Raw genomic sequence first — 23,720 nt, forward strand, 5'->3', positions numbered from 1 at the left:
ACTGAGGATAAGTACGTAAGTTGCCATGTTGTCATGATTTACACCAAGCAGAACTCAAACATTTATTTTGCAAATTAAATTGTAATATTCGTGATTAATTACATTTTTCTATGCAAAATATGTTGAAGATGGAAGTAAAAAAAAAAAAAAGCATTTCAAAAATTTATAAAATATTTTTACGATGCTTAGGACATACAAATGGGAGAGCTCCGTGCAGCCCAGAAGTTTGGTACAATTTCAAAAAACTTTGAGGGAGTAGTTCAGTGACAACATAACACAACACGTGACAGACACTGCACAGATATGTATGTATGTATGTATATACATATATATATATATATACAATATACATTATATATATATATATATATACATATATACATACGTATATTATATATATGGGGTTTCAAAAAGATTGATACAACTTTGAATTCCTACCATTTCTTTGTTTTATGACCGATACCGTTTTCCTTTTCGGAGTTTGGTGGTGTTATTGTGTTATTTGTTCCCTGTGATTTCGAGCTCTGTAGCTCAACTTTGCCATTGACCATAAAGCAGACAAAAGTGGTGGCTCTGTAGTATGAGTCTAAATCATATGCAGTCACCTGTGGCGGGGGGGGGGGCAGAACCACCTGAGGAGATCACTGACCTGAAAGGGCCGAAGATCACATGCTTCAGCACCTTCAATGCCAGATGGGGAACGCTGGAGCCTCACTAACAGTAGGATGGTGACAATCAAAGATGAGCACTACTGGGCCATGCTCCAGAAATTACAAAATGATCTCGCCCAAAAGGTCACCCCAAACCAGCTCAGCATGACCTGGTTTATGCAGGATGGTGCACCCTCGCATATAGCTGGTGATACCATCACTTTCCTGCCGCAGTTCTTCAGAAACCGCCTCATTGCCCTGGGTACTGCTCATGACTGGGCACCCATAGCCCAGACTTGAACCCTCTGGACTACTGGTTTTGGGGGGCTACCGAGGGCTCTTTCTATGCCAACCGCCCTTCCACACTGGATGATCTGAAGCAGGAGGTGCTCCCTCCAGGCAGTGCCACATGAGACCTCCAGAAAAGTTGGACATAACTTTGGAGTCAGCATCAATGCTTGTCTGAACCGTGGAGGGGCACACATCGAGAACGTCAATTACAAGGACTTTGCATAAATGCCAATTTCAGACCTTGGTCTCTCACTAACCCAAGCAGTGACTTACTGCAACAGCAATCAGTGATAGAAAATAACCATGTCATTAGCTTTCAAGAAATGTTTTGTTCACGTTCCTGAAGTTTCTGTTTCTTTGTAAATAAACATTTTAAGTTTTATCACTCTTTTTGAAACACCCTGTATGTGTATACATACATATATATATATATATATATATATATATATATATACATATATATATATACATATATATATATATATATATATATACATATATATATATATATATATACATATATATATATATATATATATATATATATATATATATATATATATATATATATATATATATATATATATATATATATATATACAGTGTGGAGAACAAGTATTTGATACACTGCCGATTTTGCAGGTTTTCCCACTTACAAAGCACGTAGAGGTCTGTAATTTTTATCATTGGTACATGTCAACAGTGAAAGACGGAATCTAAAACAAAAATCCTGAAAATCACATTGTATGATTTTTAAATAATTAATTTGAATTTTATTGCATTAAATAAGTATTTGATACATCAGAAAAACAGAACTTAATATTTGGTACAGAAACCTTTGTTTGCAATTACAGAGATCAGACGTTTCCTGTAGTTCTAAACCAGGTTTGCACAGACTGCAGCAGGGATTTTGGCCCACTCCTCCATACAGATCTTCTCCAGATCCTTCAGGTTTCGGGGCTGTCGCTGGGCAACACAGACCTTCAGCTCCCTCCAAAGATTTTCTATTGGGTTCAGGTCTGGAGAATGGCTAGGCCACTCCAGGACCTTGAGATGCTTCTTACGGAGCCACTCCTTAGTTGCCCTGGCTGTGTGTTTCGGGTCGTTGTCATGCTGGAAGACCCAGCCACGCCCCATCTTCAATGCTCTTGTTGAGGGAAGGAGGTTGTTGGCTAAGATCTCGTGATACATGGCCCCATCCATCCTCCCCTCAATACGGTGTAGTCGTCCTGTCCCCTTTGCAGAAAAGCATCCCCAAAGAATGATGTTTCCACCTCCATGCTTCACGGTTGGGATGGTGTTCTTGGGGTTGTACTCATCCTTCTTCTTCCTCCAAACATGGCGAGTGGAGTTGAACCCAAAAAGCTCTATTTTGGTCTCAGACCACATGACCTTCTCCCATTCCTCCTCTGGATCATCCAGATGGTCATTGGCAAACTTCAGACGGGCCTGGACATGCGCTGGCTTGAGCAGAGGGACCTTGCGTGCGCTGCAGGATTTTAATCCATGACGGCGTAGTGTGTTACTTATGGTTTTCTTTGATACTGTGGTCCCAGCTCTCTTCAGGTCATTGACCAGGTCCTGCCGTGTAGTTCTGGCTGATGCCTCACCTTTCTCATGATCATTGAGGCTCCACGAGGTGAGATCTTGCATGGAGCCCCAGACCGAGGGAGATTGACTGTTATCTTGAACGTCTTCCATTTTCTAATAATTGCGCCAACAGTTGTTGCCTTCTCACCAAGCTGCTTGCCTATTGTCCTGTAGCCCATCCCAGCCTTGTGCAAGTCTACAATTTTGTCCCTGATGTCCTTAGACAGCTCTCTGGTCTTGCCCATTGTGGAGAGGTTGGAGTCTGATTGATTGAATGTGGACAGCTGTCTTTTATGCAGATAACGAGTTCAAACAGGTGCAGTTAATACAGGTCATGAGTGGAGAATGGGAGGGCTTCTTAAAGACAAAACTAACAGGTCTGTGAGAGCTGGAATTCTTACTGGTTGGTAGGTGATCAAATCCTTATTTCATGCAATAAAATGCAAATTAATTATTTTAAAATCATACAATGTGATTTTCAGGATTTTTGTTTTAGACTCCGTCTTTCACAGTTGAAGTGTACCTCTGATAAAAATTACAGACCTCACGTGCTTTGTAAGTGGGAAAACCTGCAAAATCGGCAGTGTATCAAATACTTGTTCTCCCCACTGTATATATATATAGTTGCGGATCCAGGGTGGCGGGATTCTCACCCAACCCTTGGTGCCACCCTCACCGCCGCCGTCTCCGGGGTTTATAACGCCAGCCGGCTCGGCACAGGCCTCAGGTCACGCGTCTTCAATCGCGATACCAACGTAATCCTTGTACCTTACCAGTTGGGGAAATAGAACCCCGGTTACAGACTGGTTGTGTCAGATGCCGAGCGTTTTCTGCCAGTCTGTAACCATTTTGGTTTTATATGCCAATCAAACGGATCGTTCCTCGACGCGACACGAATTAATCCATAGCGGCAACTTCATACGAACCAACCAGATTTATTGGGGAACATTGGGGAAACGACACAAGCAAACCATTCACGACAATGTTTTTATTAACAATCTTTAACCCGTTCTTAACTAGGGAACTACGGACTACAGGTTTCGAGGGGGGTCCCTACCGAGATATGCCTTAAACAACGTGCAGACAAAGACAGACAGACAGACAGACAGCATGCATTCAAGACAAGACAGAGTACTTGGTGATGTTTCATGGACGAGAGGAAAGTATCAAAAAGCACGAATGCCGCTCGCAACAAGCGGATGTCCATGGATTTGAGCCCCCAGCTCGAACGCGCCGCGTGGCAAGATGGCGGCGCCGTAATCTTCCTTTTCCGCACCGCACTCGGTCTCCGCGCGCTCCGACCCCATGAAAGGCTGACGGCACAAGAACGCCAGATCAACGATGGGCCTCAGCCGATCTCTCCCAAGGTCCAGCACACAAATCCAGGCCTGGCCTGTTCACCAGACAAGGCCCAAATCGAGGTGCCGGGCTCCGGCATGCGGATCGGCAAACGTGTCGAGCCGTGAGGTGAGCAAGGACCATCAGAGGCTCCGTCGTTTCCCCTCTTGCCTTCCCGCCTCAAAGCCCGACTTCTCAACTCCGTCCTCTCAGGTTCTTTCTCCGCAGAATCACCTTTTCTTTCCTTTTCCACGCTCGCCTCTCAAAGCCGGCTGCCGTTTCTCTCACGGCAGAATCACCTCCTCATAAGAGTCGATCGCCGACTCGACGTGCAGGCTGACTCTCCCACTGCCCAAAAAGGCAGACTCGATGTGCAGGCAGCCTCTCTTTCATTTGCTCGCTTCAAAACACAAGCATGCCTTGAAAGCGACTGTTCGCCTCAAACTGAACCCCTTTTTTTTCCAGTTTCTCTTTTGTTCGCTCGCTTCGACCCCGAGCACGCCTCCCTCAGCGAAGCCGACAAACTCCTCCCCTCAGTTTCACTTCCTATTTTTGGCCACACCCTCTCAGCCGACTGGGCGGGGCCTCGTCCGGGATGGGAAAGGAAGAAGAGGGAGCTCTCGTTCTACCACCACCGCACAAACAATAAAACACCCTCTTACATCTCCCGACACACATGTAACGTCCATTTTACCATACAACCTAGCTAAACATGCATTTAATGGGGGATCTGAGCTAATCCTATATTTACTAGTCCAATAAGGGCCATTTCCATAACAATATATATATATATATATATATAGATGTAGTCATGTCCAGAGTGTTGGGTTAAATTAATTATGCCATTTCTGACCCAGACATCAAGGATGGGCGGGTAACACTAACCTGGATGGATAGCTGAACGGTTGGTTCTACCTTGGAGGGGAACAACTGAGATCCTTGGAGATTATGGTGCACACGGGACGGAAGGCGGCAAGGGCACGTAGCTGACGGAAACACATGAGTTCATACTCGAACCCACAACAAATAGACAAACACAGTAGATTTAACAAATGAGGATTTAATTAAAATAATTCAATGATCCTTAAGGAAAATAAATCAACGCGTAATAATAAAAATATATCCAAGCATGAGGTAATGAAACGTGAGGTAAACTAAAGCCTAATTTGAGGCATCTCCACATTCACAAAAAAAGACAAGGGAAAAGATTAAAAAAAAAAGACAATCCTCCCTTTATTGTGGCACTCCTCCCTGTGTGTCCAGAGATGACCTTTTATGAGCCTGGCGATCGAACCGCAGAATCACCGTGCGGGAAACTGCACCCAAAATGGCACCCAGTCGTTCTGCGCACGGGAAACGTACATGAGGTAATTCGCGTGGATGGTCTTCAACGTTCAGGGGCAAGAAACCGCCGCACAGTCTCTTTTCATGGCCAAACATGCCCCACCGTTCCTCCCTTAACACCGGGTCCAATCACAACAATGGCCCACCTTCTTCCACGAATATACAACGGGATAACGCCGAGTTATCACGAAGAGCTGCGCTCTTCTTCTCCTCTTCTTCTCCTCTTCTCCTCAGAAACATAAAACTTCACAACTCAGCCGAACAGTCAATGACAAGCATCTTGCTCCAGCACACGCGCAAATTCACCCTTCACGAACAAAGAGAATCGCACTGCCTTCTTGACCATAATGAGGAGAGGAAGGAAACATGAGACCCTCCGTCTCAACCGCGTTCATCACATCAACTCCATGTCCTTTCTCGCCCCTTCTGACGTCACACCGACCAATCCTAAGACTCGGGGTGTGGCCTGCTGGTACGAAGCCGGGAAGGCAGGGTTTCTGCCTGCTCAGAAGGTTCGGCTATGTTGTTGTTGTTGTTGTTGAAACGTCCTTACTTTTCATAGCCTGCCTTGTGAATGCAAAAACATCAGATAAGTTCACAGGGGGGAATCACATACTGGGAGAAAGTCTCCCTAAACCCTACCAAGTTAACATAGCACCACCCAACATGTGGTGACATTTAACAATCTTAAGCTTACAGTTTTCCCGACTTAAATTATACTGAGATGTCTCCTCCTCGTCCACTGACCATGCTACGCAATACAATCCTGTCTTCACCAAGAAATTCCTCCATCTACCCCACAAAAATAACAATACATGTCTATATATATATATATATATATATATATATATATATATATATATATATATATATATATATATATATATATATATATACATACATGTAAATATATATACATATACATACATGTAAATATATATACATATACATACATGTAAATATATATACATATACATACATGTAAATATATATACATATACATACATGTAAATATATATACATATACATACATGTAAATATATATATATATATACTGTATATACATACATGTAAATATATATATATATATATATATATATATATATATATATATATATTTATATATCTGTGCACTGAAGTACTCCCTCAAACTTTTGTGAAATCATTCCAAACTTCTGGGCTCCACCTCGCTCTCCTGTGTGTATGTCCGACGGAGACTTTTTTTTTTGAAATTTTTTGAGAATTTTTTTTTTAAAGCTTGAACCTTGAACTTTAATTGGTTATAAAATGTATTACCACGAATGTTACAAATTAATTATATTGTTGCGGATTCGCGCTCGCCGGCGTGCGAACGGCCACGTAACTCGAATCGCGGCACGTCGCCCACCGGACGGACAATCCAGTCGTGACCCTCTCGGACTAACGCCGGGAACCAGTCACGGGTGGACCTTTCGGTCTCACCGCGATCGAGCCAATCGGCCCCCGCATGGGATAGGGTTGCTCGCCAAATTCGACCTACCTAAGTACCCACACGGAGGGTAGACCGGGCGATCGCACCTCGCCGCAGGTCGACTTCGGACACGGGCCACTTTAAGCGACCCGTTCCGTACTATCGGGATAACCGAGCGGTGTTATTCGTCGGCCTCGACGGTTCGATTAATTATCGGGCGTCTTAGCCCACGACCAACCCTTTACGTGAAGCAAGATGGGGATTCAATGAAAGAAATGACGAAGCGAAGCGGGAAAACAGTTCAATAATAAGCACATTTATTTTGCGATGAACGGAAAGCACACATATTCAATTCCACCAAAAGCACATGTAAAAGAAGAAGACAAAAAGCAAATGCAACAATGCAGATCTATCCGACTACCGGGCACTCGGCAACACTTATACAATTTTACTTCACAGACGGCGCCGACAACACATATTCCCAAAGCAAAAGAAAAGAGAACCACCCTCCAGGATGAGGGGGGTAGGCGGGCCTGGGGCCGAGACCGTGTCGGGCCTACCCGTCTGATGATGAGACGCGAAGTGGCGGTGGTGCCTCAACTCCGCGGGCCTCGCGGACAGTGTCTGGTAGGGGGTGGGAAGGGGGCCCCCTTTTGTCGCACTATCTCAGCGCGGGGGGAAACAGGAGGGGGTTGCTGATGCTCGGGGAAAGGAGGATTTCACAAAATCTCGGGTCCCGCGGCGAGCGTCTCCACCACGACCTCGGTCGCGCCGCCGGCCTCTCCCTCCGCAGTTCCCCGAATCTGACGCGAGCACCCCCTCAACCGCCTTCGCCGCCGCCACCTCTCCACAGCTTCGTCCGATCGCCCTCTCCGTCTCTTGACTCGTCCCAACTCTTCACTGGCTCCGCGAACTCCCAACTGCGAACTCTCAACTGCTGACGAACGCAGTCGTTTTTATAAGCCCCGTGGCTTCGCTCTTTTACCCTTGACCCTCTGCCTCCGACCCTTCACCTCTCTTGCTGGCTCACCGATTGGACGGAACAAAAGTGGGCGTGAGTCGTTTTTGATCCGTTTTTCTGCGGAAAGTCCGTGATGTTTTTGAACATGCTGCTCGGTGCGCGCCCCACACGAGTCCAGCATCGGTGCCCACAAGTGGCGCGAGATGACGGTGATGCGATGGTGGCGAGTTGTGACGGTGAAGGTCGTGGCGGTTGTGGTGAAGCGGCGTTGTGGTTGGTGGTTGTTGTTGTGATGGCTGTTGAGACGTGGTTGGTGGTGGTAATAATGGCGGCTGGTCCAAAATAAAGATAGTAAAAGAAAAACGGCTATCCTGAAGAGTCGCAGCCCTCATGAATGACATTTATTCCCTCTAGACAACGGGTTTGGGCCTAACTACACATATACTTACCGAGATATCTCACCTAAGGGACCTGAATGGTGGTTTGCGAATTTGGTCAACCACAACACTACCCCCTCCCCTTTTTACAGACTCGTCCCGAGTCGTCAAATTTTCGTGTGCCATCATGTGTAGTTTTCCCCTAGAACATTTTACCTACGGATCCCTGAGTGCGACATTCATGGTATTCGTGTCCCCAAAATAAATAACCTAAGGGCTGAGTAACTACCTAAACAAACTCACTCACACGGACGACTTAAATAAAATTGCCGGCGCTAAGACAAACATGCCGGGGGCGCACTCATATGTACAGTACATCTTACCTTAACTTACAAATTTTACACTAAACCATTTCCCAGGATCACTGAACTCTGCAAAAAGAAAGCAGTTAGCAGGGAGCCAGGCTGCTCACATGCAGTCTCTGGCTCAAACAATGCAGGTGACAGGGGACGTGGCCGGCTGCTCACACGCAGTCCAAGGCCTTCCCTCTTGAACTGAACGCAGTGAACCACAACGGTGCATGGGCTGCACAAATGCAGTCTCCGTGCCAGCTCAAGTGGCACACGCAATGAGCACAACGAATGGATGGATGAACACAAACACGGTGCACGGGCCGCCACTGCAGGCCCGTGTTGTAGCTGCCAACTGGGCAGTTCTTGCAGCTTGCAAACTGTTGCCTTGATCCTGGCGCACATGGCAATGAACAGGGGGGGGGGGCAAAGCAAAAATTGAACGGGGCTGGTGAACAGGGGCAGTGGGCATGGCATGGCAAAGGCAGCAGGCAAACACAGCCCGCAGAAGAAGGCCGCTGCAGGCAAACACAGCCGGCAGATGAACTGGCCGGCACAGGCCTTGAAGAAAAACAGCCAGCCGGCAGATGAAGTTGGCCAGCCTTTGCCGTTCAGTGGAGGTTGGTGGAGGGAGTGCGGTGGTGCTGGCCACTCGGAAGGCGGGCTCGGACCTACCCTACGGTCTCCCTCCCAACCTATCGCCTTTGCCTGTCATTGTCTATACCCACTCCCTTAATTTGTCAAACCCCAATTTAGCCCCAACTTATTTTTTTTTTTTTTTTATGTTTACTTCCCCTCTATAAATCGTCCCCTAACCCCCTTTATCGTCCTTGTTCGGCTAACCTATCCTGTCACCTAGCCTACTCCCAACCCCTACGTTCCCTTCCCGGAGGGGAATAAGGGAGAGCTAGCGTCCTGTGTCGAGCCTCAGAATGGCCCAACGAAGCCTCAGAATGGCCTCCCCAGAGTTCGGCGATCTATAACCAAAGTGGGTCCAGCGGCCCACAACGACAGCGAGGGGATGGATGGTGCGGAGGGGTACACTTCCTAATCTACCCTATCCATTTAACTGTTAAACTACCCCGGGGCTTTCAACAAGCGCCTCTCGCTTAAACTATTGGTTCTAACAACCCAGATTCCCGTCGCCTGTGTTGGTGTCCTCACAATTTCGGGCCTCGCCCCCCAATTTTCTCTCCGTGCCCTCACACGGTCTCATGGCTGGGACACGTGGCTCCCTTTGGCAGGCACGACCCTCTGCCGATTCTCCCGCTATGGCACCCCCGGGCACTACACTGCCTCCGAGCCTACCAGCTCCCTAACACCGGGGAGTGCCCCCCATGGCACCTCCCCTGAAACGCACACGTGGCAGGCTGGCTTCCCAGGCCCCTTTCCGAGGGTCACCCGTGCCCACAACACTGCCCACGCGGCTAATGGCGCCCCGGGCCCCCGCACCAAGCAGGCGCACCCGTGCCCACTACGCTATCCCGGCCCCCCATGGGCCCTTGGCCTACCACGGCCGACTAGCCTGGTGCCCGGGGTACCCACTCAGCGATACTCACCTTTCGCAGCCACGCTCCCAAGCCCGTCAACAGGGCTCCTGCACCCCTCCAAACGGGTTTCGAGCCTACACTCCCACCAACAACAAAACGACCTCCATTTTTCAATTTGACTAACCCAGCTAACTCACTCTACACTGACCCCGGGGTCCCTTGGGCGGGAGTCACTCCTCCCCCCAATCACTCATCGCACCATGCATTCCCCATTCGCTCCATACACACAGACCCGCTGGCCTCACTCACTCAACATGTACACGTACTCACCTCACAACCCACAACTCTTCAACACACACACACCGCTGAACTCTGCCATCCTTCTATCTGCATCCCCTAACTAACTCGTGCTCCCACGTCTTCCCTTACACTATAGCACGTTCCATTTAACACTACGTAGCTAAGCTACGTCCCCTCTACACATTCATAAGTCTGTCCATGTCCTCAAATAATCCCATTAATCAATTTCCCAGGGGGGAATTTCCTCCCTTCCTACTGGGCTCATGAACTCGTTGCAAGGCTCTGAGAGCCCTGCGCCTCTGCGGGAGCGGCTGTTCCAGCACCGACTCCTCCGGCAAGACATATCCATGAGGGCGTAAGGTCTCCCTTGTAAGGCCTCAGGCGGTCCGCGTGGACGATCCGAGGGAGGGCTCGTGGTCCCATTTTAATTTTTAGGACCACGTCACTGACTTGCGCCAGGGCGACCCCCGGGCCCTGCCAAGGTGAGGTGAGCTTCGGGCATCTGCCCTTCCTTCGCCGGGGGTTAAAGAACCAAATCTTCGTCCCCGGTGGGTATTTGCTCACCTGGCTCTGGTGGTCGTACCTGCGCTTCATCTTTATGCCCGCCTGTTGGAGCTGGTGTCGTGCGAAGGCGTTGTCCTTCTCCAAGCCCTCCTCCAACCGACGGGCATAGCCCTCCCCCGGGGGCCTATCAAGCTGCTCAGGCGTCGGACCGCACAATAAATCGACGGGGCTTCTCAGCTCCCGTCCATACATCAACAGCGCCGGACTACATGCGGTAGACCCGTGCTGGGACGCGCGATAGGCCATCAGGAGGTACGGAAGGTGTTCGTCCCAGTCCTCCTGGTTAATGGCGGTGAAGAGGGCCAACTGTTGGACCAGGGTCCTGTTGAACCTCTCCACCATGCCATCAGACTGTGGTCTCAGGGGCGTTGTCCGTGTTTTTCGAATTTCCAGGAGCCTGCACACCTCTTTTAGTAATTCACTCTCAAAATTTCGTCCCTGGTCCGTGTGCAGCTCCTGCGGAATCCCATACCGGCATGTAAATCCTTCTACGAAGGCCTTGGCCACAACCCCTGCTTCCTGGCTGGGAAGGGCAAAGGCTTCTGGCCATTTGGTGAAATAGTCCATAATTACGAGGACGTACTTATTACCCTGGCGAGTGGGGGGCAGTGGTCCCAAAATGTCCATGGCCACTCGCTTAAGGGGAGCCCCAACCTGATGTAGTTGGAGTGGGGCCCTCATCCTCTGTGGCGGTCCCTTTTTTGCAGTACAGGCGTCACATGCTCGACACCAGTCCTGTACATCGCGCCCCATGTTAACCCAATAGAACCTCCGGCGGGCCCGAGATTTTGTTTTGGTCCTGCCCAAATGGCCGCCGGCGCGGGTACCGTGCACCTGTTTCAAAATTTGGGTCTTAAACCCATCAGGGACTATCAACAGCCAAGAAGTTTGTTCAGAAGGAATCTCCACCCACTTGCGATATAAGATGTTGTCCCTCATTTCTAGGGTCCTCCACTGAGCCCAGTATGCCTTTGTTCGCGCCCCGAATGGGGCGATTTCCTCCCCACCGGGCCTCCTGTTTTCCTGGACCCATTTGTACACTGGCCCTAGCACGGGGTCTTCCCGCTGGGCCGTGCTCCATGCCAATCCACCAAATTCCTCTCCCGCGGTTAGTGGCAAAGTTGGGCCTACCACCCGGGCCGCACGGACTGGGAGTTTCGGGGAGGCGTCTGCCAATTGGTCCCTCTCCTCATGTCTCGTGCAATATTTGCAGTTTTCCCTCAGACAGGGGCGTCGAGAGAGCGCATCGGCATTCCCATGAGCCTTACCGGCTCTATGGACCACACTGAAATCGTACTGCTGCAATTTTTCCAACCACCTTGCAATTTGGCCTTCCGGTTCCTTGAACCGTAAGAGCCATTGCAAGGAGGAATGGTCAGTTCGAACCAAAAATTTCCTCCCGTACAAGTACGGGTGGAAATGGCTCACGGCAGACAGCATAGCCAATAGTTCCTTGCGAGTTACGCAATAATTTCGTTCGGGCCTACTCATGGCCCGACTGTAATACGCGATCACTCTTTCCACGCCCCCTGTGTCTGAGACAAGACTGCTCCCAATCCTTCCTGGCTTGCATCCGTGTCCAGGGTATACATCCCGTCATCGGTGGGGTACGCTAAAACGGGTGTGGATGTCAAACACCCCTTTAATTTGAGGAAGGCCTCCTGGCACTCCTCCGTCCAATTAAATCTCAACCCCTTCTCCGTCAACCGGTGAAGGGGCCTGGCTATCTCCGCAAAGTTTGCCACGAAACGCCGGTAGTAGGAGCAAAGTCCCAAAAAGCCCCGTACCTGTTTGACAGTTGTAGGTACGGGCCACTCCTCTACCGCTGTAATTTTTCCGGGGTCGGTCTTCACCCCCTCGCGGCCTATCACGTGTCCGAGATAGGCCACCTCTGTCGCGAACAAAGTGCATTTCTCTGGGCTCAATTTCAGCCCTGCCTGCCTGAGGTGCCCAAACACCTGGTCCAAATTGGCTATCTCCTGGGTGAATGTTTTAGCGTGTACCAGGACGTCATCCAGATACACCAGGCATGACTGCCATGGCATGCCGCCTAGTACACGCTCCATCAGTCTCTCAAAGGTGGCGGGGGCGTTACACAAAACGAACGGCATCACAGTGAACTGATACAGTCCCTTCCCTGTGGAAAATGCCGTTTTCTCCTTCCCCGTCTTATCCATCTCCACCTGCCAATACCCACTCTTGAGGTCCAAAGTTGAGAACAATTTAGAGCCTGCAACGGCGTCGAGGGTATCGTCAATTCTAGGCAGGGGATAGGAGTCTTTGAGTGTCACGTTGTTCAGCTGGCGATAGTCCACACAGAAACGCGTGGTCCCATCCTTCTTTTTAACCAGCACAACTGGTGACATCCAAGGACTTCCCGAGGGCTCGATGACACCTGCATTGAGCATCTTTTCAACCTGTTCATCAGCCTCCTCTCTTTTGCTCCATGGGAGCCTTCGAGCAGGCTGACGGACAGGCCGGGCCCCATTGGTGTGGATCTGATGTTGCACCAGGCCCGCACGTCCAATATCCTCGGGTGACAAGGAGAAGATCCCGATGTGTCGGTCGACCAGCTTGTATAAGGCCTCCCGCTGGGCATCCTCCAAATCTACACTACTCCGATTTACCATCTCACAAATGGGACCGGGCCAATTCCTAATCGAGTCTGGAGACCCCCTCTGGGGCCGGTCCGGCTCGACATTATCGTCCCTCAGCTCTGCGACCTCTTTTACTGGGGTGCAATCTGCCACCTTCGTGCCCTTCCTGATAGTGCGTGGTTCCGTGCTAACATTTATCACCCGCACGGGCGCTATTGGCCCGTCGGTACTTACCAGGGTGCAGCCCACGACTAAGCCCGGGGTTGACGGCCCTGCCGGTAGTTCCGCCAGGCCGCAGGGGCCCTGCCACGTTGGGGTTGCTCGCCACCGGGCCGGGACCACCGCCTCGGCACCCGGGGGAATGACCACGGAGTCAGGAGCCTCCAGCTCCACCCTCTCATCCGTGCTCACGCCCCCTAACGGCAACTCCTCACCACCCAACTGCATGACCCCCCGGCCCAAGTCGATCTTACAACCACCGGCCGTCAGCACATCCAACCCTATTAGACATGGGTCGTACACCTCTGCCACCCAAACCTCTATCTTGGTTTTCACAGTGCCCAATTTAAACGACACGAAACCACGTCCTATGATAGGGGCCGTTGCCCCAGTAGCTAGCTGCAAACTATGGTTTTGCAGACGGTGGATCTCATCCCAACCGTCTACACTCGAATCAAGGACCACAGGGCTGATGATCGTGGCGCTTGCTCCTGTGTCCACAATGGCGTCTACCCCTACGCCGGCAATCTTGCACCGAATTGTTAAGCTACCTTTGCCAATTTGGCCACAACTGATGACCTGTCGCAGTTCTGAGGGCTCTTCTCCGTCTGAGTCTGCCGAACACGGCCCTACATGTTCGGCACTTCTTAGTTTCCCGGGGACTGGTGGGGGGTGATGGTTGGGCCTGGCTATCCCTATTGACCCGGGGCGGAGTTGGTGGTCTAGGGGGCCGTGGCTCTTCTCTTCGCGGGGGCCTTTCCCTGCGCGGGGCGTTGCACCTCCGCTGCAGGTGGTCCCCTGCGCCACAATTATAACACCTCTTCTGGTAAGGTGTTTGCCTCCAGTACGCCGAATTATACCCCCCTCCATTCCGAATTGGGGTACCCCCCGATGGCCCATCTCCCGCCCTTCCCGGGCCCGACCGCCTCTCCCCAGGTCTCCCGAACCGGCGGTCGAACATGCCCTGCACCATCCTTTCCATTCGCGCTTGGTCGCCCAGGGTTGCCCCGGCTCCCAGCGCACTGTCGTGCACGGGGTCCACCTGTCGGACTGCCACCGCGTGGCGTCCAGCCCCTCCCAATGGCGTTCTGGCTGCCTCCCAGCAGGCAGCAGTATCAGCCGCCTTCTGGAGGTTGTCCGGGCGCCATACGGTGAGCAATGCTCCGACATCGGTGCCCCCTATTGCTCGAAGGAAATGGTCCAGGGCAATCTCCTTCCGGTACTCCGGTGGCATGTTGGTGTGCGCGATCCCCACCAAGCGGCGAATGTCATGTGCCAATTCTCCCAGTGATTCCTGGGGACGTCGTTTGCGCCCGTTGAGCTGAGCTTTAACAAGCTCGCTCTGCTGGTCCATGCCAAATCGGTTTTTTAGGGCCGAATGGAGATCCTCCAGGGTCGCCCCCTCACTGGGTACCGTGGTCAGGACTTCCAAAGCCACGCCACACAGGGCCGCTGTGAGTTGTGCCACACCCTGCACCTCATTCCAGCCATTGCCTCTGGCAACACACTGGAACTGGGCCATGTATGCCCTCAAGTCCGTCTTGCCATCGTACGGGGGTAGCGGCACCCTCGGTTCTTTCGAGGTCTCCTCCCGTTCCCCAGGGACTCCGGGAGGAGTGTACCTCCCCAGTCCCAACGGTTCCTCACTCCCGCAGGGTCCGAGCCATTTGCCCGGGGGCTCCACCACCCTTGTCCGCGTCTGTCCGTGCCCCGCGTCGTCCCGCTTACTCTCCCAAGCCATTGGACTCGCACTCTGCACACCCCCCGGAACAGTCATTCTGGGTACCCCCATTAGGCCAAAAGACCCCGCGGCCTCTACCCTCCCCAAGCTTGGCATGCTCACCCCCGCATCGGGCAAGCCTGCTCCTCCGCCTTGTGACACCGGCCCCACCTGGGCACGATCCGCCTCGAGGGAGTATATCCTCTCCTCCTGTTCCCGAAGGAGGCCACCCTGCTTCTCACACTGGGCCTCCACCCTATCCGTCAGTCTCTTCTCCATTTCCTCCATTTTCCCCTTTATTATCCCATTTATTTCCTCCCCTATCGTTCCTAACGACAGTTCCCCGACTTTTTCTCTTATTTGCTCCACCTCCCCTTGTACCTGTGTCACCATCTTATTTGTCTTGGATATTTCCTCCCTCGTTGTCCTAAACTGCTCTTCTGTCTCGCCCCGGTTTTTTCCTATCTGCTCCCCCAGTTCCTCTGTCTTTTCTCCGGCTTTCCGCTCCATTTCATTAATTACCTCCTCATGTCTCTTTCTACATTCCTCCGCCACCTTCTTTAATCCTTTCTGTGTCTCCGCTTTTACCTCCTTTCGCAGGTTTTCAACTTTGTCTGTCATTTCCCGATGTCTTTTCTCACAGTCCTCCTTCACGGCTCCCAATCCCTCCTTTATTTTCCCTTGTTCTCTTTTTAATTCCTCTATCGCCGTCGTGTTCCTCCCGATTTCCTCCTTTATTTGGTCTTGTCCCTGTTTTACTTCTCCCAATCCTTTTCCTACTTTGTCTATTTTTCCCACCACCGTCTTTATTTCGTTTACCCTCTCTTGTTTACTTTCTTCCATTGCGACTCCCACTCCTTTTACTTTCTCTTTTAACCCGGTCACCTCCGCTCATATCGTGTCGACTTCCTTTTTCATTTCGTTTTTTAGTTCTTCCAAGCTTCCTTTTAGGCTCATTCCCATGTTCTGCGTCTCACCCCGTAGCTCTTTCATTTCCTCCTTCATGTTTGCTTCCATTCCGTTTATTTGCTTGTTCATTTCGTTTTTCATTTCATTTGTATTTGTATCCATCCTTTCGTTCATGCCTTTCATTTCGTTTTTCATTTCATTTGTATTTGTATCCATCTTTTCGTTCATTCCTTTCATTTCGTTTGTCATTGCCGCCAGCATGGCGCATAGCTGGGCCATGTCGGGTGCGCTTGGGTGAGCCGTTTCGGCAGGGGTTGGGGAAGGGTTTTGGTGGAGAGGGGGGGGGAGGCGTCATACACCGCGGCCGCTGCCGCACCCATTTCGGGCTCTGGGTTCAGTTGGGCGGGTTCGTTTTCCTGTACTATTAACATTTCCTGCACGGGGATTTCATCCTGAGCCATGGATCCTACACATTCTACATCCATTTCTAATACCCCCGGCTCCCGCTCGCCTTGAGACGCCATCTTTCTTCTCGTAAAGGGTTAATTTAGCTCGCTCGTAATTTGGAGGGAATCGGGGGTCGCTTCTCTCACCCCTGGACCGATTCCCGTGAATTTAATTGGAGACAGGACAGCCCGTTTTCCCGTTCTCCGATACCAGTGCTGCGAGGAGGGCGATGAGTTTGTATCGCACGACCTGACACCAGTGTTGCGGATTCGCGCCCACCGGCGTGCGAACGGCCACGTAACTCGAATCGCGGCACGTCGCCCACCGGACGGACAATCCAGTCGTGACCCTCTCGGACTAACGCCGGAAACCAGTCACGGGTGGACCTTTCGGTCTCACCGCGATCGAGCCAATCGGCCCCCGCGTGGGATAGGGTTGCTCGCCAAATTCGACCTACCTAAGTACCCACACGGAGGGTAGACCAGACGATCGCACCTCGCCGCAGGTCGACTTCGGACACGGGCCACTTAAGCGACCCGTTCCGTACTATCGGGATAACCGAGCGGTGTTATTCGTCGGCCTCGACGGTTCGATTAATTATCGGGCGTCTTAGCCCACGACCAACCCTTTACGTGAAGCAAGATGGGGATTCAATGAAAGAAATGACGAAGCGAAGTGGGAAAACAGTTCAATAATAAGCACATTTATTTCGCGATGAACGGAAAGCACACATATACAATTCCACCAAAAGCACATGTAAAAGAAGAAGACAAAAAGCAAATGCAACAATGCAGATCTATCCGACTACTGGGCACTCGGCAACACTTATACAATTTTACTTCACAGACAGCGCCGACAACACATATTCCCAAAGCAAAAGAAAAGAGAACCACCCTCCAGGATGAGGGGGGTAGGCGGGCCTGGGGCCGAGACCGTGTCGGGCCTACCCGTCTGATGATGAGACGCGAAGTGGCGGTGGTGCCTCAACTCCGCGGGCCTCGCGGACAGTGTCTGGTAGGGGGTGGGAAGGGGGCCCCCTTTTGTCGCACTATCTCAGCGTGGGGGGAAACAGGAGGGGGTTGCTGATGTTCGGGGAAAGGAGGATTTCACAAAATCTCGGGTCCCGCGACGAGCGTCTCCACCACGACCTTGGTCGCGCCGCCGGCCTCTCCCTCTGCAGTTCCCCGAATCCGACGCGAGCACCCCCTCAACCGCCTTCGCCGCCGCCACCTCTCCACAGCTTCGTCCGATCGCCCTCTCCGTCTCTTGACTCGTCCCAACTCTTCACTGGCTCCGCGAACTCCCAACTGCGAACTCTCAACTGCTGACGAACGCAGTCGTTTTTATAAGCCCCGTGGCTTCGCCCTTTTACCCTTGACCCTCTGCCTCCGACCCTTCACCTCTCTTGCTGGCTCCCCATTGGCCCGAGGAAAAGTGGGCGTGAATGCTTTTTGATCCATGAATTTGCATGTAGCGACCGCCCTCCAACGCCTTGGAGGCGGGGCCAAATCGCCCCTCGCTCACCGATTGGACGGAAAAAAAGTGGGCGTGAGTCGTTTTTGATCCGTTTTTCTGCGGAAAGTCCGTGATGTTTTTGAACACGCTGCTCGGTGCGCGCCCCGCACGAGTCCAGCATCGGTGCCCACAAGTGGCGCGAGATGACGGTGATGGTGGCGAGTTGTGACGGTGAAGGTCGTGGCGGTTGTGGTGAAGCGGCGTTGTGGTTGGTGGCTGTTGAGACGTGGCTGGTGGTGGTAATAATGGCGGCTGGTCCAAAATAAAGATAGTAAAAGAAAAACGGCTATCCTGAAGAGTCGCAGCCCTCATGAATGACATTTATTCCCTCTAGACAACGGGTTTGGGCCTAACTACACATATACTTACCGAGATATCTCACCTAAGGGACCTGAATGGTGGTTTGCGAATTTGGTCAACCACAACAATATATATGGACACACATCAGACGCACCTCCTGACTGTGATGGTGAGCATCGCCACAGATTATGTCTCACATAGTAATACCGCATAATCTGCACAGAGCAACCATCCATCTGCCACCCAGACAATTGTTCCTGCTAATGCAAACCATTCAACCAGAAGGTATGTGATGTGATCGGTGGGAAAATCGAAAAAAATCGGCGGGTGTAGGACTGTGTCCATTGGGGATCGGTGGAGTGCTCGTCACACTTCACATGTTTCTATATTTATGTATATATAAATATATATGTATATATATATATATATATGTATATACATATAGATACTGTAATATCGGAAATAGCACCACCTTTGGTGGTAGGTGGTCTTATAAATCATCTTCCCTTATCTTCTTCATAATATAATCGAACCTTCTCAAAATTATAATATGTTGTGATGAATAAAAGTTATTTCAAAAAAGACAAAAATTATGAAGTGCATTTCCAAGAATGTGCCTCATCACATCTCTGAGCAGAAGTGCCCACGAACCCAAAAATTTATCAAGCACAGATAAAATCCAAAGATGGATTGCACAGACTGGAGTCAAATCGAAAGAGACGATCGAAAGTGGGTGTTGAAGCAGCGAAACACAAAACTACTGACAACACAAATGCAAACTGCGAATGAGACCCAACAACAAACAAACCATCGTTCATCTCCATTAATGTCTGAACAATTTGACAAAGAGCTACCAGAGTGTTTAAGCACAATTATCAGGAAAATGTCAAAACTATTACAAAAATCTTTATGTTGCAAACCTTGGACTGAAAGGAAAAGATGTTGACTGCATTGTGCCACCTATCACTATTGTGCTATGTCAAAGCTCAAAGTAATGTTATCAAACCAGGTATTGCAGACAGGAATAAAAAGGCTCTTAATTGACCCAATCAGCAAGTCCAAAGGGACTTAATAGTCTTGACCAAGCACTAACAAACCGACAACAACGACCATGGCAACATCTTTTAATCCATAAATCAAAGTTGGAAATGCCACAGTTGTCGAATACAGTCGAGATGGTTGATGTGCAGTGACTTCTCACCATGTTGGAGTGAAACTCTTCCATGAAAGAATCCATTGTGAAGTGTGTGAACGACATCGTAGAAGATCGAATCATTATCGTCTTTAGTTAAAGCGTGTTCGTCTTAAAAGCTGACCTTTTATGGATCTGGACAACCAGCTGAACAGCATTTTATCTCCTGTTTCACTCGTTAGGTTCGATCAGGACCCTCATGGCCTCACGACGGAAGCGCCTCAAGCTGGATGGACGAACCCGCAATCTTATTCGACATTTCCAACCATTAAACTTCGCAGGCTAATCCCGGGAAATGGCGGGTCAACAACAAGGGCACCCGTGCTGCCACCAGGGAGCTGTTAATTTGCAATTTCACACAAGAGGGGGACAGGTGGGATTGGAAGTGGTTGGCAAACCTGTCCATTTTCAAACCACCATAAAAAATTCCACTTAAAATGTCTATGTATATAGTGGAGACAAAGACAGGCTAAGAAAGCGCCAAGTCATCAAAGTCACACTCCCACCGGCTTGAAGTTGCACCTGAAGCGCACGTGGGTCGCACGCTCACACCGCATGATGCCCACCAGAGAGAACACCGTGAGAGGTGGACGTTCTTCCCAGCAGCTCGAAACTGATATGAGATGGCCAGAAAGGGATATCCGGGGTGAGACTCATGGGCAGTTCTCTGTCTGCGAAAGGGCGGTGCGAGCAAGGAGGGTGCGGTTCGTGCCGCCTTAGGGCGGGTCGGGCTATTGGGCGCGGCCAGGTACGCTCTCTGTTGCCTGGTCTCGTTCACTAGGGAGTCGGAAAAACAAGTTCCAGGTTGTTCATACATGGTCGTGTACATACCAATACAGTACAGTGTACGGCGTAGATTGATATACATATGCAGAAACAGATGTTGATGTGTACGCCAACAGATTGCCGAAGTGGAAGCAGTGGGAATGTAAATTCGACTTTCTTTCTTTTTCAATGCAGGTGTCGAGGCTCATGGAAGAGCAGAACAGGGGGCAAAGGGTCCACAGACGCAAAGTGGGGTGAAGGAGAAACGGGAGGACAATGTGCCTCACAGCATGTGAGGAGAGGAGTTGCAGGTGGAAGAGGTAAAGGGGTACCAGGGTCTCAGAGAACCAGTTCAGAAGTGGAAATGGCAGAGATTATATCAGACGACAGTGGGCAGCACACTTTGATTAAGTCTTTAATGGAAGAGCTGAAGAGATAACAAATGCAGAAAGATGGATCCACTGGAGAGAGAAGAGGGAGATGAATGAATAAGGACTTATAACACAAAGGACTGTGGTCCCATCAATAGCCCCTTGGAAACAAAAATTGTTCCTTCTAACCAAACAGCGTAGCTTGCCAAAATTGTAGGGAGAAAAATGGGGACAAGTAGAGGAGAGTGAAGGTCGACGATGAAGTGTGAGTGGTGGGGGTCACCCTGGACCAAGCAAGATAAAACAGGAAATCAACAGTCTCGGTAACTAAATGAAAAAAATCAAAATACAACTGATTCTGATTGAAATATACCATAGTCTGTAACAGAGCGTCGGTGCTACCGAAGCAGTTTATGCTGAGTGGTTTGCCATTACCTTCCCAGCAAGTAGTCAGGGCAGGAATTTTATCAACCTGGCATAAATATCTCACATACTCTTAGCAAAGGACATCGTGGGATCTTTAATGCCCACCTACTCATATCAGAGGACAGGACGCCGGTTTAAGGCCCATTCGAGGGACAGCACACGCATTGCTCAACCACCCTTGCCTGTGAAACACCAGGATGACAGTTTATAGCTGGGCTGGGATTGGAACCCAGGCTAGACAGCTTAGAGATGAGTGTGCATACCTCTAGGCCATCCTGCCAACCTAACAATACCACTACACAACTTTAATTAAATCACAGAAAATTATATAATTCAACTGTCATGGCAAATATAACAACTTGAGTTCACACCAGTTTATTTTCTGCGATGAAGAACTTTTTACGAAGATCCCAATTCGCTGCTTTAATGAGATCATTTGGAGGGTACCACCTACTCGTACCACTCATCACATTGTTGTTGTTCACTGGTGTCAACCTGAACTTGTTACACATGAGATGAAACCTGCCTTTCTTTTACACCTTGCCTCAAGTTGCAGATCTGCGGTTGGAGATGATATTCTGAATAAAACTAAACAATACCTCGTGGTTTGCATTGCTGCAAGGTATGTAGTAACAGGAGCAGAGGTATCACAACTTTTCATACCTCCGGGAATCTACAGGATACGTTTGTGCAGGGAATCTTCATGGCTGCCATGCTGCATTTTAATATAACATCGAAGGCTCATGGAAGAGCGAGGTGATGGTGGGTAGTGGGACACAAGGGCAGCAGTTGAATTCAACAATAAGGGTAATGTACAAAGAGGAAAAAAGAGGTGAGAAAGGAGGAGAGGAAACTATAATCTGCAACTAAGAAGGTGAGGTTAGGGAAGGTAGTGTTAATGGGGGGTAGAATAGGTTGTGAGTAGGGATGGGGGGAGGTGACGTGAAATGGTGGTGCACCACCTGTTTGAAGCACTGGAAGGAAAAGTGTAGTTGAACAGCCTCAGGAATGTGGTTTCACAGACATGAGAAAAGAGGAGCAAGGCCGTGAGTGCCCACAGGCCGCCTATTCTCTTCTCCTGTGGAAGGTCTTCCTTTGGCCTACCCAGATTAAAAACCTCAGTTGACTGCACCCAAGAATACAATTAGCACTGAATGAGCTCACACCGCACAGTGAAAGTTATAGTTGAAGATAAATTATATAACTTGGCTTGCATGCACAGAAGTTGCAAATGTGAATAAAACAGAAATTGTATTAACCAAACAAAAGACGGTTTCAAACGAAGTGCCGATCAACAGGTGTTGTCTCGATGAAGCATATCAGGGCCTACAAGATTCAATGTCAATTGAGGAACCTGTTTGTGGTGAGGATGTTGAGGTCATAGAGAGATTCACCTACCTTGGCAGTGATATTCATGTCTCTGCTGGCTGTGAGCCAGAGGTCAATAGACATCTGGGTCGGGCCTGGGGAGTCATGGATTCTCATTGGAGCATGGCTCGTTTTCCTGATGCTGATCCCGCTCACCAGATTCTCTCAGTGTGGGAGTCTTGTGAGTGGAGGAAGCCAATGGACTGACCACGTGCCTCATGGTTTCAGCAGGTTGATCAGCATCTCAAGGAGATGGGGACAGGCCAGGCATCTTCCTGGGGGATGGCCACACAGAGGTCCCTGGAGTACTGGCGGAAAGTGAATGCAGTGACGCGCTGCTCCGGCGCATGCTCCCATACCTGACCTGACCTATCAATGGAGCCTCAAAGGTGCAGCCTCGGTAACTTACCCACAACTGTCCGAGTGAGAGTCTGTAATTTCCTTGGTTTTATTCTATCCCCTGCAGACAAGCGGAAAATCTGGAATTATGGTCGTTCAGGCAGGACACACATTATACTGCTCAACAGCTGGATACCTCACTCAAACCAGGACAGGAAGGTAAGTTCTTATTTAACAGCAGTGAATCTGATTATAACTTGATGCCAGTCAGCATCTTGCGTTTGTCTATTGGAATTCTTGTGCAGTCGAACGTGCATTTTTTTATGGGTTGAGAACATAGTTTTCTAAATACGGTGTCTTGTTTCACCATGTGAGATGAGGTGATGGGGCATCTATTTATTACGTATATATATATATGACTGAATTGTTGAACCCCTGCCAAACCCCCACTCCTCAGATTATATATCGACATGCGCTCTCGCTTCTTTCGCTTTACTGCACCGATCTACACCCAATCTTGTTTCCCTTCTCTCTTCGCGCCCATCACACTCCTTGAACCCCTTCTCTCCCTCTCCGATCATTCTTCCATCTCTTTTTGAGGTGGCACCACTTGAATTCCTTTTGGCAATCCAGTGCTGTATATAATTTTTCACTATCTCTGACACACACGTACAAACCGGGAAAGAGAAGGAGGTAGTGACCTAATGTAGCTCAACCACACAACCACACAGAGTGACAATTGTAGGATTGGCTGAATATGTGAAAAGTTCAACAGACTACCGAATCCGATTTGGACACAAACATGAAGACAAGAAACCAGAAAAGGTACCCCCAACCTACCTTGCAA

At 49.8% G+C, this 23,720-nt stretch overlaps 1 protein-coding gene across 3 annotated transcripts in view; it reads right to left on the minus strand.

Moving 5' to 3' along the window:
- LOC147010558 (uncharacterized) overlaps positions 1-22,587 on the minus strand; it is a 73,864-nt gene extending 51,277 nt beyond the window's left edge. The window contains exon 1 of one of the 3 annotated variants that reach the window (XM_085860416.1): positions 22,565-22,587. The gene's annotated coding sequence lies outside the window, so the exon portion shown is untranslated. Of the gene's footprint in view, positions 1-20,110; positions 20,300-22,564 lie in introns of those variants that run through there. The other 2 variants (XM_085860414.1, XM_085860415.1) reach the window with 2 other exon arrangements.
- Positions 22,588-23,720: the final 1,133 nt, after the last annotated feature.

This window comes from Eptatretus burgeri, chromosome 16 (assembly GCF_056783735.1).
Source record: "Eptatretus burgeri isolate ZD-2024b chromosome 16, Ebu_testis_v1, whole genome shotgun sequence".
Lineage (NCBI taxonomy): Eukaryota > Metazoa > Chordata > Myxini > Myxiniformes > Myxinidae > Eptatretus > Eptatretus burgeri.